Raw genomic sequence first — 13,231 nt, 5'->3', positions numbered from 1 at the left:
AAAACAAATTTATGGAAATGGTCTCTAGGATTAAATGTTTTGAAAACACCCGGTTAGCTCTACCTTTGTGGTAAACTGTGAAAATAGTATTTCTGTTCTGAACCAAGCTCAATGATAAGTTCAAGGTCCTAATAATTTCCTCCGAAAAAGGAAACTCTGAGTGTCACCAAGTTTTATCATCCCCTCCCAGTGTCGCCTCTCTTAAATCATCTCAATAAGACCTGAAAAGTAGATGGTGTGGCAATTTTTTAGGATGGAAATGCATTGGCATGGGCATGTGGAATACCGGGAGGCAGAGGACAAACTAATAATCACCAGCAACAAGGTAAACAATTATTTAATTTCAAGGTGTGACATCCACAACAGAAGATGTTGCAGCTGATAACCAAAACAAGGGTGTTTTCCGTGCACCAGGAAGTTTAGGAAGCTGTATAAAAGGGTTTGCAAACCAGTGCTCTTTACTCGCTTCTCCTGATTTACTCTCCCTGGTAAGCCAGGTAAGTCCATTTGAACTCAATTTCTTTTTAACTATGGGGATACTGTGTTAAACAATCGTTAACGTTAGGAATGAATTTTGCCTATATACTTTGCAATATTTTAGGTTATTAAAGGGAACTAAAGAACTGCAGAATGGGAACAAAGGGAACTACTGGGAATTAAAGGGAACTAAAGAATGAATATTTGGGTGTTTGAATCATTGAGACAAATTTCATACTTGATTTTTAACTCAGTTGTGCACAGAAGAAATTCCACAGCGCATCCTTTCCACGCTTTCTTCCTGTTCTCGGAAGCAAGTGCCACTTGGCATTATTGAGGACAGGAGAAAAGATTAAGAGAATTGCTGTCCTGATCCACTGGGTTTTTGTGTGTGTGATTAGAAGTATCGGGTGCCATAAGACCTCCTTTTTCATGTATTCATTAGCAAACTTGCTGAATCACAGCGGGTGAATCGCTAAGAATTTTCCTTACATGTCCCTACCCTGGTCTGCATGAAAAGTTTTTCACAATTGATGAGAAGTGGCACTCTTCCCCAAAACAAAGCCTGGGTTTCCCAGTTTCAGTAAGTGCTTTGAGGAGAAGGAGGCCATAGAGGGGAAGACAGCAGAGCAGATAAGGGGACTGGAGCAAGGGACAGAGAAGAAGAATTGGCATCCAACATGTGACCAGAAGCAGAGGGATTTGGCCATCGCATCACTGATCCACCTGTGTTTCTAAAATGGTCTTACAACGGCTGTCACTGCAGTCATCGGTCAGGATTAACTTACTACACCGCACCTTCTGCGATGCTCAGGATCTGTCCCTTGTTTTTGTTGCTTTTGTTGCAGTTGGTGCGTGGCAGGAATTAGGGAGCCCACAGGTGACGTTGGCCTTTGAAGGGCATGGGGGACACTAATCACCAGAGTGAAAGAGGGACCAGCTGAGGTGACGCTGTGCCACATCTGGTGCAAAGTGTCAGTGTGCCCAATCAGAAGTGACAATCAATTCCTGAGTTAGGTGTCCATGGCCAGCTTAGCTCAAATGAAGAGACTCAAGCTCCTCCTGTGCAAACCAGGCAGCATGTTCTGCCAATGCAAAGCCAAGAAGAGTGGGACCAACATCTGACATCTCACCCCTCTACCCAACTGGGGTGATTCCCAGAAGTGCTGACTTTGTCTGGGATTTGGGGATCCATAATTGGACACTTTCTAAGGATGAATCCTTCCTGCAGTGCAACTAGTGTCAAAGGTGCAATCCACCTTTGCCCCCAGATCCCAGTGTCAATTGACAAAGAGGAAGATTTGGGTTCTGGGTCCTGAAGTGAATGCACATTCCCCACGTCCCAGGACTGTGCCTGCACCATTGGGCCAGGGGCCCAATGTGAGAAGGTTTCGAAGCTGTTGTATAGGGGAGAGGCTGAGGGCAAGTGGAGCAAAAAGGAAAGCACAGCAGTGACACAGGCAGAAAGTGGGGATGTGGCCAGCATTTCCCTGCTCCCTCTCCCAGTCTCTGGGGCCCTACCAGATTTCCCTTTGAGTCACACCCACATTGTCACCCTTGATCCCATCAGAACAGCACATGTGTCATGTTTCCCCTGCTCCCTGCTGTGTTTCAGATTCGCCTCCAGCACAGCAAGATGTTTGACAGCCTGGACATGATCGAAGACCTGCATTACCCGGGCCAGTCTGACTGTCTTCCCTACCAGCGTAGAAGGCCACCATACACGTGTTGTTGCTATGACTGCTGGGGAAGGCTGGTTTGGAAAGGTTGCTGCTGGTCCGTACCCCCCTGGTGGTGCCGTCAGGGTGGCTCTGGAAAGGGCTGGCCATGCTAAATGCAGCTAGAATATCCACAAAAAGCAAGATACAGATTCACGACTGACCCGAAAGAGATGGCTTGGAGCAGTGCTAAACACTCAGCACCTCTGTTGCGATTGGTTTCACATTGCTAGAAGACTCCCCGCACGTACAAGTGTTTCCTACACTTTGCTTTCTCACTCTAGGAACTTTGAATTGTCTGTGCTGTCAAGCATTGAGACCTCTTCATGCTGTGCTGTCATTTAAAAGCAAGCCTCTGCTTCCTTAGAGTCCATATGCAATCCATTGCAGACCACATGACACAGCCACAGTTATTAGAAGGGTTTTTGTGTCAACGGGAAGGAGAAGCATGTCTATCCTTTGCTTCTAACTTGAAACTTGGCTGCAGAATCTGCATCAAGGGGAAGCTACTTATTCCCCTCTTTACCTGGTGCTTTTCCTCATGTGACATTATTCCAGGAGAAAAGCAGTAAATAAATAGATTGAAGCAGCTAGGTAGTCAAAGTCAGAAGCTGCAAAGAAAGCAGCACACCTTGTACAAAATGGGCCATGTGTAGTATTCTGGTGGTGGCCCTTTGGCCAATCTTGGCAATATTGGTTCTCTCCTCTGGATCCATTCTGTGTCTGTGTACTTCATTTTTTCTATGCATTAAAATTCCTCTGCAGCATAATATTTGCCTCCTGGTTTTTTTCCCCTCCATTCCTAAAGATCAGACCTGGAACATGTCTGTGTGCCCTGTTCTTTCCCCCTACCCCATATCGCGTATTTGCTATTCTCTCTTATATAGAATACCTGGTCCTTTTCAGATGGGGCTCCATGACTTATAATTTTGTGCTTTCTACATTGCAGAAAAATAATGCCAGCACTCCAATCTCTCTAACTATTACCACCTTGGTTTGGTCAATATTAAGACCAATCCATGCTACGCAACGCTGATCTGAAATCCTGCAATCTCTGGCAAGAAGGAGCTCAGGGCCTGTCTGCAAGGCTGTGTCTTTATGTCACTGCAGGCAGTAGTGCCCTATTCCATTTCCCCAGAACTCAGAATTAGGTTTTCTCTTGTCTATCTACACAAGATACTAAAAGTCCCCACCTCGCCCCCTTCCCCCACCAGCAGCACCCGGTGAGTTGGGGCTTTTTTTTTTTTTTTTTAAGTGCTGGGAGCTGGGGCTGGGGAGGCAGCCTTTGCTGGGCTGGGAGAGTGGGTGGGGGATGGGCCTGTGTGATTCAGAGATTCAGCAGCAGTCAAATCTCCAAATGAGGTTGGCCAAATGGATTCAGGACAGTGATTCGAATCACTATCCCACCAATCAGTCAAATCTGAAGCGAATACTGGCAACTTCACACAGGCCTAGATGCCCAGACTATGAAGCCAAGGACCCAAGTCCACAGCTCCCTGCCCCCAACAGAAGGCAGTGGCTGCTGTAGCAGAAAAGGCACAAGCCGGCTCCCGCTGTTACCAGCCTGCAGAGCTGGTAAAAAGGGGAAATCTGCAGGGTTCTCTGCTAAAAGGGAAAATCCACTTTTTCTCTGAGAAAGCAGGGAAATCCATAGTTTTCTCTGTTTTTTCCATGGGATCTCTGCTTAACCAGACTGTCCTGCCAGGGCCTGGCTACACCCCGCTCAGCATTGACAAAGGGAAGGGAGGGCTGCTCTAGTGTCCCTCTGTCTTCTAGCCTGAGCCACTGTAGCTATGTGCCTGCATTTTCTCAATCCAGAGGCAATGTCCGTGCTGTTACAAACTGATTCAATCTTGCCAGGTTAGACTAACGTGCAAAGATTGAATCAATTCAGGCTCAGGTTTTTTGAATGCCTGTCCCTAGCCCAGGGAATGAAGCTTTATGGAGCAGTGGTAGTGGTTTGCAGGTTTCAGGGTTAAAAAAGATTGCTGTTGAAGGACAAATTGTTCAAACACAAAAAATCAAGTTATCCTCAGGACATCTTAGAAAAAGCACTAGGGGAATCTAAAGGAAAGAGATCAAATTTACCCTTCCCTAACAAAGTGCTTATGCGATGAATTTTCTTTTTCTTGTGGAAAATTGGGATGTGCCCTGGAAAAGATGTACAGAGGGGCAGAACTTGAAGTATGGCACTGAAGATTTCACCAATATATATTTTATGGGGAATACAGCCAGCAGTCTGAATCCTAGAACAAGCATATAGTCCCAAAAGCACTGGAAGGAGGAACCCTTTAAAAAGGTTTTAATTGTTTTTCTATTCCACATGGTTATCAGGGCTGTGTGAAACACCATCATTTTGTTTTGACATCCATTTTGCCATTTCAAAGAGACAGTGTTTCATTTTGAAGAACACTCCCACTTCATTTCATCAAAACCATTTTGCTTTCTCAATGAGCTTTGAAGTTTTGCCCATAGGCTATTTTGGGGAACCATGAAAATACAACTTTGCCATTCCTTGCCAGATTTGGATGAAAACTGCATGGATAGTTGCTCATTCTCAGGGCATGAAATCTGCCAAGTTTCAAGGACTCAGGTACAGAGGTTTCTGGGAAACTGCACCTCAAACTGGTCAAACCACAAGTCCTGACTCTTACTGGCAGCACCAGCCAGTAAGCTCATCCTGAGCGCAGATTTGGTGGCTCTCACCATTGGGAGGGCTGTGCTGGGCTCCTCCCTGGGGTGTAGGACCCTTGATCTGTACACTCTATGAGTAGAGGCTGCTGCTGCCAGCTGAGACCGGTGAAGATTGCTGCTGCTCCCTGAACCTCCTCTCATCTAGTGCAGATCCAGTGTCGTACAACACGGAGAGCAGTTCAGCACACCGCGGCAGCCCTCCCAGGAGTGCGAGTCCCCAGATCTGCACCCTGGATGAGAGGAGGCTCAGGATGCCTCTCTGACTAGGGACCAATGCCCCCAGCTTGTGTTCCTACTTGGCTAGAGGTCCCCACTTGGCCCGCAACTGCCTGCAGCCCCCCCTCCACGCCTGCTTGGCCTGCGGCTGACTCCAGCACCCCCCACATGCTCCCCATCCAGTTCCAGCCCCATCAAATGCTCAAAAGAGATTTGAAATGAAACACTCAGTGACATTTCACACAGTCCTAATGGTTGTTCCTGTTTCTCTGTGGGTAGAAACTAGAAGCCAAGGAACCCACGCTCCAGCTTCTCTGGCTGGAGAGTCTGGGACCCAGGTCACCCATTGCCTGGGTGAATGCCTGATGCTGTTCAAGAGGTGGGCAAAAGCAACCCCATCACACGGGGCATATTCGCAGAAGTAAGAGGCATTATAAAGCACATGTGAATGGAGGTGTCCAGCTGAAATGCAAGTCAGGTGTTCCCACCCTCGAGATGGGTGGCAGTGCAGAAACGACCTGTGCTTCAGCATTCCTATTGGTGGGCTGCTCGTAGGCTGCCTTGATGGTTCCCAGACGTCGCCTTCCATTTCCCCATTCTCTGAATCCCTCTCCACTGGTACTTGTGTCTCCTCATTATCTACATAAAGATCTTAAAGGCAGTCACACTGAACCATCCTCCTGGGATAGGGAGCCTAAGGCTTTGGTCATCACATCACTACACAACATGAAAGGGCAATGCCTACATGTGCATTAATATGCTTTAATTAGTTGCATTACGCTTAGTACCTGTATTAACAGGTACTAACTTAATGTGTGGTAATCAGCAATACTGCACAGTAATGCTGGTGCACATCTTTTAAGTGGCCCCAATATGCAGGAGTTTAATCCTACTGTGCATTAGTGCATTAGGATGACTTTCACCATTATGCACTAATGTGCAGTACAATTAGTCTTCTACGCTTTTAGCATCTCATGTAGTCGCACCAGAAAACCGTCCACATCTGAGTTCTGGAGAAATGGAGAAGGGCACCACTGCCACCAAAGACATGAAGACACAGGCCTGCGACAGGCCCCGGGATCCTCCTTTTTGACTGACATTGCAGGATTGGAGGTCAGCTCTGCTTAGCATGGATTTGCCTTAATATTGACATGCATTTAACCAAACCAGGGTGGCAATAGCTGGAGAGATTTGAGTGCTGGTATTAACTTTCTGGAATGTAGAAAGCACATTATTATCAGTCATGGAGTAAAGCAGAAAAGGACCAGGTGCTCCATATGAGAAAGAATAGCTAGCACCCATGTCGGGCAGGAGGAAAGAAAAGGGCACACAGACATGATCCAGGGCTGATTTTCATTTCTGTGTAGGGACTTCATTGGGAATTTAGTCACGCTGGGTTCTGGGCTCTGCACAGGAGGGAATTTCATCAGCAGGTTTGCAAATAAGGAACGGAGGGGAAAAGAACCCAGGAGGTAAATATTATTCTGCAGAGTAATTTTCATGCAGAGAAGAACTCGAGTATACAGGCAGGGGGCAATGTGCAGCCCCGACCCTCTGCTCCCCAGCAGGGAACGAGCTGGTGCTGAGCACTGGGAAGAGTGGCCCCTCACCCGCCCCGTGGGTGGCACTCCCTGTTGCAGCCATTTGCAGCCTGCGCAGGGCTGTCCTGAGCAGGCAGAGGCAGGGAGGGCCAGCCACAGGGTAGGGGAGGGGCCTCTTTTCCCCTGGCCCACTTTTCCCCAGGCTCTTTCCCTGACCGCCGTCCTTCCCGCCCTCCCCCCTTCCCTTACCTGAGTATCCCAAGCCAGTGCAGCCAAGGAGCCACATGGTCCCAGGCCAGAAGCCCCTGATGGGCTTCCAGCTGGAGGGGGCAGGGCCGGGCAGGCGCTGCTATTGTGGGAGCCCGCCGGGCTTCCCCTGGGTCCTACTGGCCCTGGTTCCAGTCATTTTTTACAGGAACCAAAGACACGTGAATATTTATTTTCTAAAATTTTTCGGGGCCCTGTGGGCTGGATAGAATGTCCTCATGGGCCAGATGCAGCCTGTGGGCCATATTTTGCCCACCCCTGGGTTATGGTGTGGCATGTCTTGTGGAAACTGGGTGTGCACAGTCAGGAGTGACAATCGAAATCCTGAGTTAAGTGTCTAAGGCTCCCAGATCCCAGTGGTAGGAAGCAGAAAGAAGAAGACTTGAGTTCTGGGGCCTGAAGTGAATGCACATTCCCCAAATCCCAGGACTGTGCCTGCACTATCGGGCCAGGGGCTGCCTAGGCCTCGACTAAAGACTGCCTCCCCCATTATGCTACAGCTGCCTCACATGGCCCTGGAGCCTGCTTTCCCCCCTCCCCACTGCAATGCCCCCACTGGCGACACTGCCCCTGCCACCTGCAGGTGGTCACTGTGCCTCCCCCACGCTCGGGAGGACTGCATCACCTATTCTGTGTGCCTTGTTCTTTCCTCCTACTCCAGGTGGGGTGTTTACTATTCTTTCTCATATTGAACACCTGGTCCTTTTCATGCCATGGCTCCATGACTGACAATACTGTGCTTTCCACATTGCAGAAACAGAATGCCAGCCCTCAAATTTCTCCAGTCCTTTTCTCCTCTACCCTTAAAAACAGAGAGGAGTCTCAGGTCTCCTTCCCAGGCATTTCAACCTCCAACCTGGTTTGCTCAAAACATGTCCAATTTATGGAAAAACCATCTGAAACAGAACACATAGAATCAAGGAATCATAGACAAGGGTGGTTGGAAGGGACCTCAGGGGGCTGGCAAGTGTCAGGACTTCTGGTTTGAAGAGTTTGAGGTGCAGTTTCCCAGAAACCTCTGCAGCTATCTCACTGAAACTTGGCAGACATCATGCCTTAAGAATGAGCTACCATCCCTGCAATTTGTTATGGAAGGGTAAATTTCATCTCTTTCCTTTAGATTCCCCTAGTGCTTTTTCTAAGATGTCCTGAGGATAACTTGATTTTTTGAGTGCTTGAACAATTCGCCCTTAAACAGCAATCTTTTTTAACCCTGAAGCCTGCAAGCCACTACCACTGCTCCATAAAGCTTCATTCCCTGGGCTAAGGACAGACATTCCAAAAACCTGAGCCTGAATTGATGCAATTTTTGCGCGTTAGTCTATCCTGGCTAGGTTGAATCAGTTTGTAACAGCACGGACATTGCCTCTGGATTGAGAAAATGCAGGCACATAGCTGCAGTGGTTCAGGCTAGAAAACACAGGGACACTAGAGCAGCCCTCCCTACTCTTTGACAGTGCTGAGCGGGGTGTAGCCAGGCCCTGGCAGGACAGTCTGGTTAATCAGAGACCCCATGGAAAAAACAGAGAACACTATGGATTTCCCTGCTTTCTCAGAACAAAAATGGATGCTTCCTTTTAGCAGAGAAACCTGCATATTTCCCTCTTTTGCAAAAAGCTCTGCAGGCTGGCAAGAGCAGGAAAGCCGGCTTGTGCTACTTCTGCTGCAGCAGCCACTGCCTTCTGTTGGGGGCAGGGAGCTGTGGACCTGGGTCCTTGGCCTCATAGTCTGGGCAACTAGGCCTGTGTGAAGTTGCCAGTATTCACTTCAGATTTGACTGATTGGGGGGATAGTGATTCGAATCACTGTCCTGAATCAATTTGGCCAACCTCATTTGGAGATTTGGCTGCTGCTGAATCTCTGAATCACACAGGCCCATCCCCCACCCCCTGTCCCAGCCCAGCAATGCCTGCCGGACCCGCCCCAGCTCCCAGCACTTTCAAAAAAAAAAAAAAAAGCCCCAACTCACCAGGTCCTGCTGGCAGAGTGTGGGGAGAGGGCGGAAGTGATCCTCACTACCCTTCGCTGTCCCACACTGCATGAGGGGCTGTGCACAAGCCCTCTGACCCCCACCTCCCCCAACCCTTCCCATGGCTGCCCTGCTTGCTACAGCTCCACCCTTTAACAAAGCCCCACCAAACACCCCAGTTCCTGTCCGGTGGGGGGCAATCCCTGCTGCCCCATGCCATTGCTGCCCCACGCCACGTGGGGGGCTGTTCCATGAGCTCCCCAAAGATCCAAGGTTATTGCAGGAGCCGGTGAGTCCAGGGCTGGAACTGGGGTGGGTGAAGCAGGCATGGGGGTGGGCTGGGGAGGAGGAGGTGGTCACGGAGCTTGTGGGAGAACCCCCCCAATGCAGCGTGGCAGAGTAGTGGGCAGCAGGGATTGCTCCCCCGCCCAGCAGCACCTGGTGAGTTGGGACTTTTTTTTAAAGCACTGGGAGCTGGGACGGGGGCAGGGACAGAGGGGGGGCCTGGGGAAGAGGGTGGGGGATGGGAGGATGGAGGAGCACGCAGGGGATGGGGCCTGGCAGGGGTCCCTCCCTGCTCCTCCAGCCCCCCTTCCCCCACCCACTACGTACTGGCATGGAGTCTGGCTCCACCTCCCTTCTGCAGTGAGCGGGGCCTGCCTGGATCACTGACATTCTCGAAAACTTTTCCAAAGAGTTGGAGAGCCTTGAATCAATTTGAACCATTTTAGTGGTCCCCTGCATTGATTCAGAGTTAGATTTGGAGATTCAGCCACTGAATATCAGGCCGGATCTCCTCCGTATCAAATTATCACCTGAAGTTTTCCACAGCGCTACTGGTTGCTGGTGGCTCCCATCAGTGGGGCTGGGGGGCAGGGGCTTTGGTGGGCAGGTAAAGGACACAAGCAGGGCAGGGGAGCTGTTGTGGAGTGAATGAGAGGCAGCACTAGGGTGGGGATTATAGTAAGGGGGCACCAGCAGGGTGGGAGGGGGGAGTTTTGGGGACTTTTTGTATCTCGTGTAGATACACAAGAGAAAACCTAATTCTGAGTTCTGGGGAAATGGAATAGGGCACTACTGCCTCCAGTGACATAAAGACACAGCCTTGCAGACAGGCCCTGAGCTCCTTCTTGCCAGAGATTGCAGGATTTCAGATCAGCGCTGCGTAGCATGGATTTGTCTTAATATTGACCAAACCAAGGTGGTAATAGTTAGAGAGATTGGAGTGCTGGCATTATTTTTCTGCAATGTAGAAAGCGCAAAAGTATCAGTCATGGAGCCCCAGCTGAAAAGGACCAGGTATTCTATATAAGAGAGAATAGCAAATACGCGATCTGGGGTAGGGGGAAAGAACAGGGCACACAGACATGTTCCAGGTCTGATCTTTAGGAATGGAGGGGAAAAAAACCAGGAGGCCAATATTATGCTGCAGAGGAATTTTAATGCATAGAAAAAATGAAGTACACAGACACAGAATGGATCCAGAGGAGAGAACCAATATTGCCAAGATTGGCCAAAGGGCCACCACCAGAATACTACACATGGCCCAATTTGTACAAGGTGTGCTGCTTTCTTTGCAGCTTCTGACTTTGACTACCTAGCTGCTTCAATCTATTTATTTACTGCTTTTCTCCTGGAATAATGTCACATGAGGAAAAGCACCAGGTAAAGAGGGGAATAAGTAGCTTCCCCTTGATGCAGATTCTGCAGCCAAGTTTCAAGTTAGAAGCAAAGGATAGACATGCTTCTCCTTCCCGTTGACACAAAAACCCTTCTAATAACTGTGGCTGTGTCATGTGGTCTGCAATGGATTGCATATGGACTCTAAGGAAGCAGAGGCTTGCTTTTAAATGACAGCACAGCATGAAGAGGTCTCAATGCTTGACAGCACAGACAATTCAAAGTTCCTAGAGTGAGAAAGCAAAGTGTAGGAAACACTTGTACGTGCGGGGAGTCTTCTAGCAATGTGAAACCAATCGCAACAGAGGTGCTGAGTGTTTAGCACTGCTCCAAGCCATCTCTTTCGGGTCAGTCGTGAATCTGTATCTTGCTTTTTGTGGATATTCTAGCTGCATTTAGCATGGCCAGCCCTTTCCAGAGCCACCCTGACGGCACCACCAGGGGGGTACGGACCAGCAGCAACCTTTCCAAACCAGCCTTCCCCAGCAGTCATAGCAACAACACGTGTATGGTGGCCTTCTACGCTGGTAAGGAAGACAGTCAGACTGGCCCGGGTAATGCAGGTCTTCGATCATGTCCAGGCTGTCAAACATCTTGCTGTGCTGGAGGCGAATCTGAAACACAGCAGGGAGCAGGGGAAACATGACACATGTGCTGTTCTGATGGGATCAAGGGTGACAATGTGGGTGTGACTCAAAGGGAAATCTGGTAGGGCCCCAGAGACTGGGAGAGGGAGCAGGGAAATGCTGGCCACATCCCCACTTTCTGCCTGTGTCACTGCTGTGCTTTCCTTTTTGCTCCACTTGCCCTCAGCCTCTCCCCTATACAACAGCTTCGAAACCTTCTCACATTGGGCCCCTGGCCCAATGGTGCCGGCACAGTCCTGGGACGTGGGGAATGTGCATTCACTTCAGGACCCAGAACCCAAATCTTCCTCTTTGTCAATTGACACTGGGATCTGGGGGCAAAGGTGGATTGCACCTTTGACACTAGTTGCACTGCAGGAAGGATTCATCCTTAGAAAGTGTCCAATTATGGATCCCCAAATCCCAGACAAAGTCAGCACTTCTGGGAATCACCCCAGTTGGGTAGAGGGGTGAGATGTCAGATGTTGGTCCCACTCTTCTTGGCTTTGCATTGGCAGAACATGCTGCCTGGTTTGCACAGGAGGAGCTTGAGTCTCTTCATTTGAGCTAAGCTGGCCATGGACACCTAACTCAGGAATTGATTGTCACTTCTGATTGGGCACACTGACACTTTGCACCAGATGTGGCACAGCGTCACCTCAGCTGGTCCCTCTTTCACTCTGGTGATTAGTGTCCCCCATGCCCTTCAAAGGCCAACGTCACCTGTGGGCTCCCTAATTCCTGCCACGCACCAACTGCAACAAAAGCAACAAAAACAAGGGACAGATCCTGAGCATCGCAGAAGGTGCGGTGTAGTAAGTTAATCCTGACCGATGACTGCAGTGACAGCCGTTGTAAGACCATTTTAGAAACACAGGTGGATCAGTGATGCGATGGCCAAATCCCTCTGCTTCTGGTCACATGTTGGATGCCAATTCTTCTTCTCTGTCCCTTGCTCCAGTCCCCTTATCTGCTCTGCTGTCTAGCCCCTCTATGGCCTCCTTCTCCTCAAAGCACTTACTGAAACTGGGAAACCCAGGCTTTGTTTTGGGGAAGAGTGCCACTTCTCATCAATTGTGAAAAACTTTTCATGCAGACCAGGGTAGGGACATGTAAGGAAAATTCTTAGCGATTCACCCGCTGTGATTCAGCAAGTTTGCTAATGAATACATGAAAAAGGAGGTCTTATGGCACCCGATACTTCTAATCACACACACAAAAACCCAGTGGATCAGGACAGCAATTCTCTTAATCTTTTCTCCTGTCCTCAATAATGCCAAGTGGCACTTGCTTCCGAGAACAGGAAGAAAGCGTGGAAAGGATGCGCTGTGGAATTTCTTCTGTGCACAACTGAGTTAAAAATCAAGTATGAAATTTGTCTCAATGATTCAAACACCCAAATATTCATTCTTTAGTTCCCTTTAATTCCCAGTAGTTCCCTTTGTTCCCATTCTGCAGTTCTTTAGTTCCCTTTAATAACCTAAAATATTGCAAAGTATATAGGCAAAATTCATTCCTAACGTTAACGATTGTTTAACACAGTATCCCCATAGTTAAAAAGAAATTGAGTTCAAATGGACTTACCTGGCTTACCAGGGAGAGTAAATCAGGAGAAGCGAGTAAAGAGCACTGGTTTGCAAACCCTTTTATACAGCTTCCTAAACTTCCTGGTGCACGGAAAACACCCTTGTTTTGGTTATCAGCTGCAACATCTTCTGTTGTGGATGTCTCACCTTGAAATTAAATAATTGTTTACCTTGTTGCTGGTGATTATTAGTTTGTCCTCTGCCTCCCGGTATTCCACATGCCCATGCCAATGCATTTCCATCCTAAAAAATTGCCACACCATCTACTTTTCAGGTCTTATTGAGATGATTTAAGAGAGGCGACACTGGGAGGGGATGATAAAACTTGGTGACACTCAGAGTTTCCTTTTTCGGAGGAAATTATTAGGACCTTGAACTTATCATTGAGCTTGGTTCAGAACAGAAATACTATTTTCACAGTTTACCACAAAGGTAGAGCTAACCGGGTGTTTTCAAA

The 13,231-nt window shown here is 48.7% G+C and overlaps 2 long non-coding RNA genes across 2 annotated transcripts; one reads left to right on the top strand and one right to left on the bottom strand.

The window, feature by feature from the left end:
• The first annotated feature begins 438 nt into the window (after positions 1–438).
• On the top strand, positions 439–2,965 carry LOC132245624 (uncharacterized). The gene is made up of 2 exons (XR_009457336.1): positions 439–497; positions 2,093–2,965. It is a non-coding gene; the product is annotated as an uncharacterized LOC132245624 (long non-coding RNA).
• Positions 2,966–10,303: 7,338 nt separating this feature from the next.
• Positions 10,304–12,831, bottom strand: LOC132245643 (uncharacterized). Its single transcript, XR_009457350.1, has 2 exons — positions 12,773–12,831; positions 10,304–11,176 (listed from the first exon to the last, which is right to left on the bottom strand). It is a non-coding gene; the product is annotated as an uncharacterized LOC132245643 (long non-coding RNA).
• Positions 12,832–13,231: the final 400 nt, after the last annotated feature.

This window comes from Alligator mississippiensis, chromosome 15 (genome assembly GCF_030867095.1).
Source record: "Alligator mississippiensis isolate rAllMis1 chromosome 15, rAllMis1, whole genome shotgun sequence".
Lineage (NCBI taxonomy): Eukaryota > Metazoa > Chordata > Crocodylia > Alligatoridae > Alligator > Alligator mississippiensis.
Note: the sequence above shows the minus strand (reverse complement) of the source record. Positions and strands in the feature narration are given on the sequence as shown.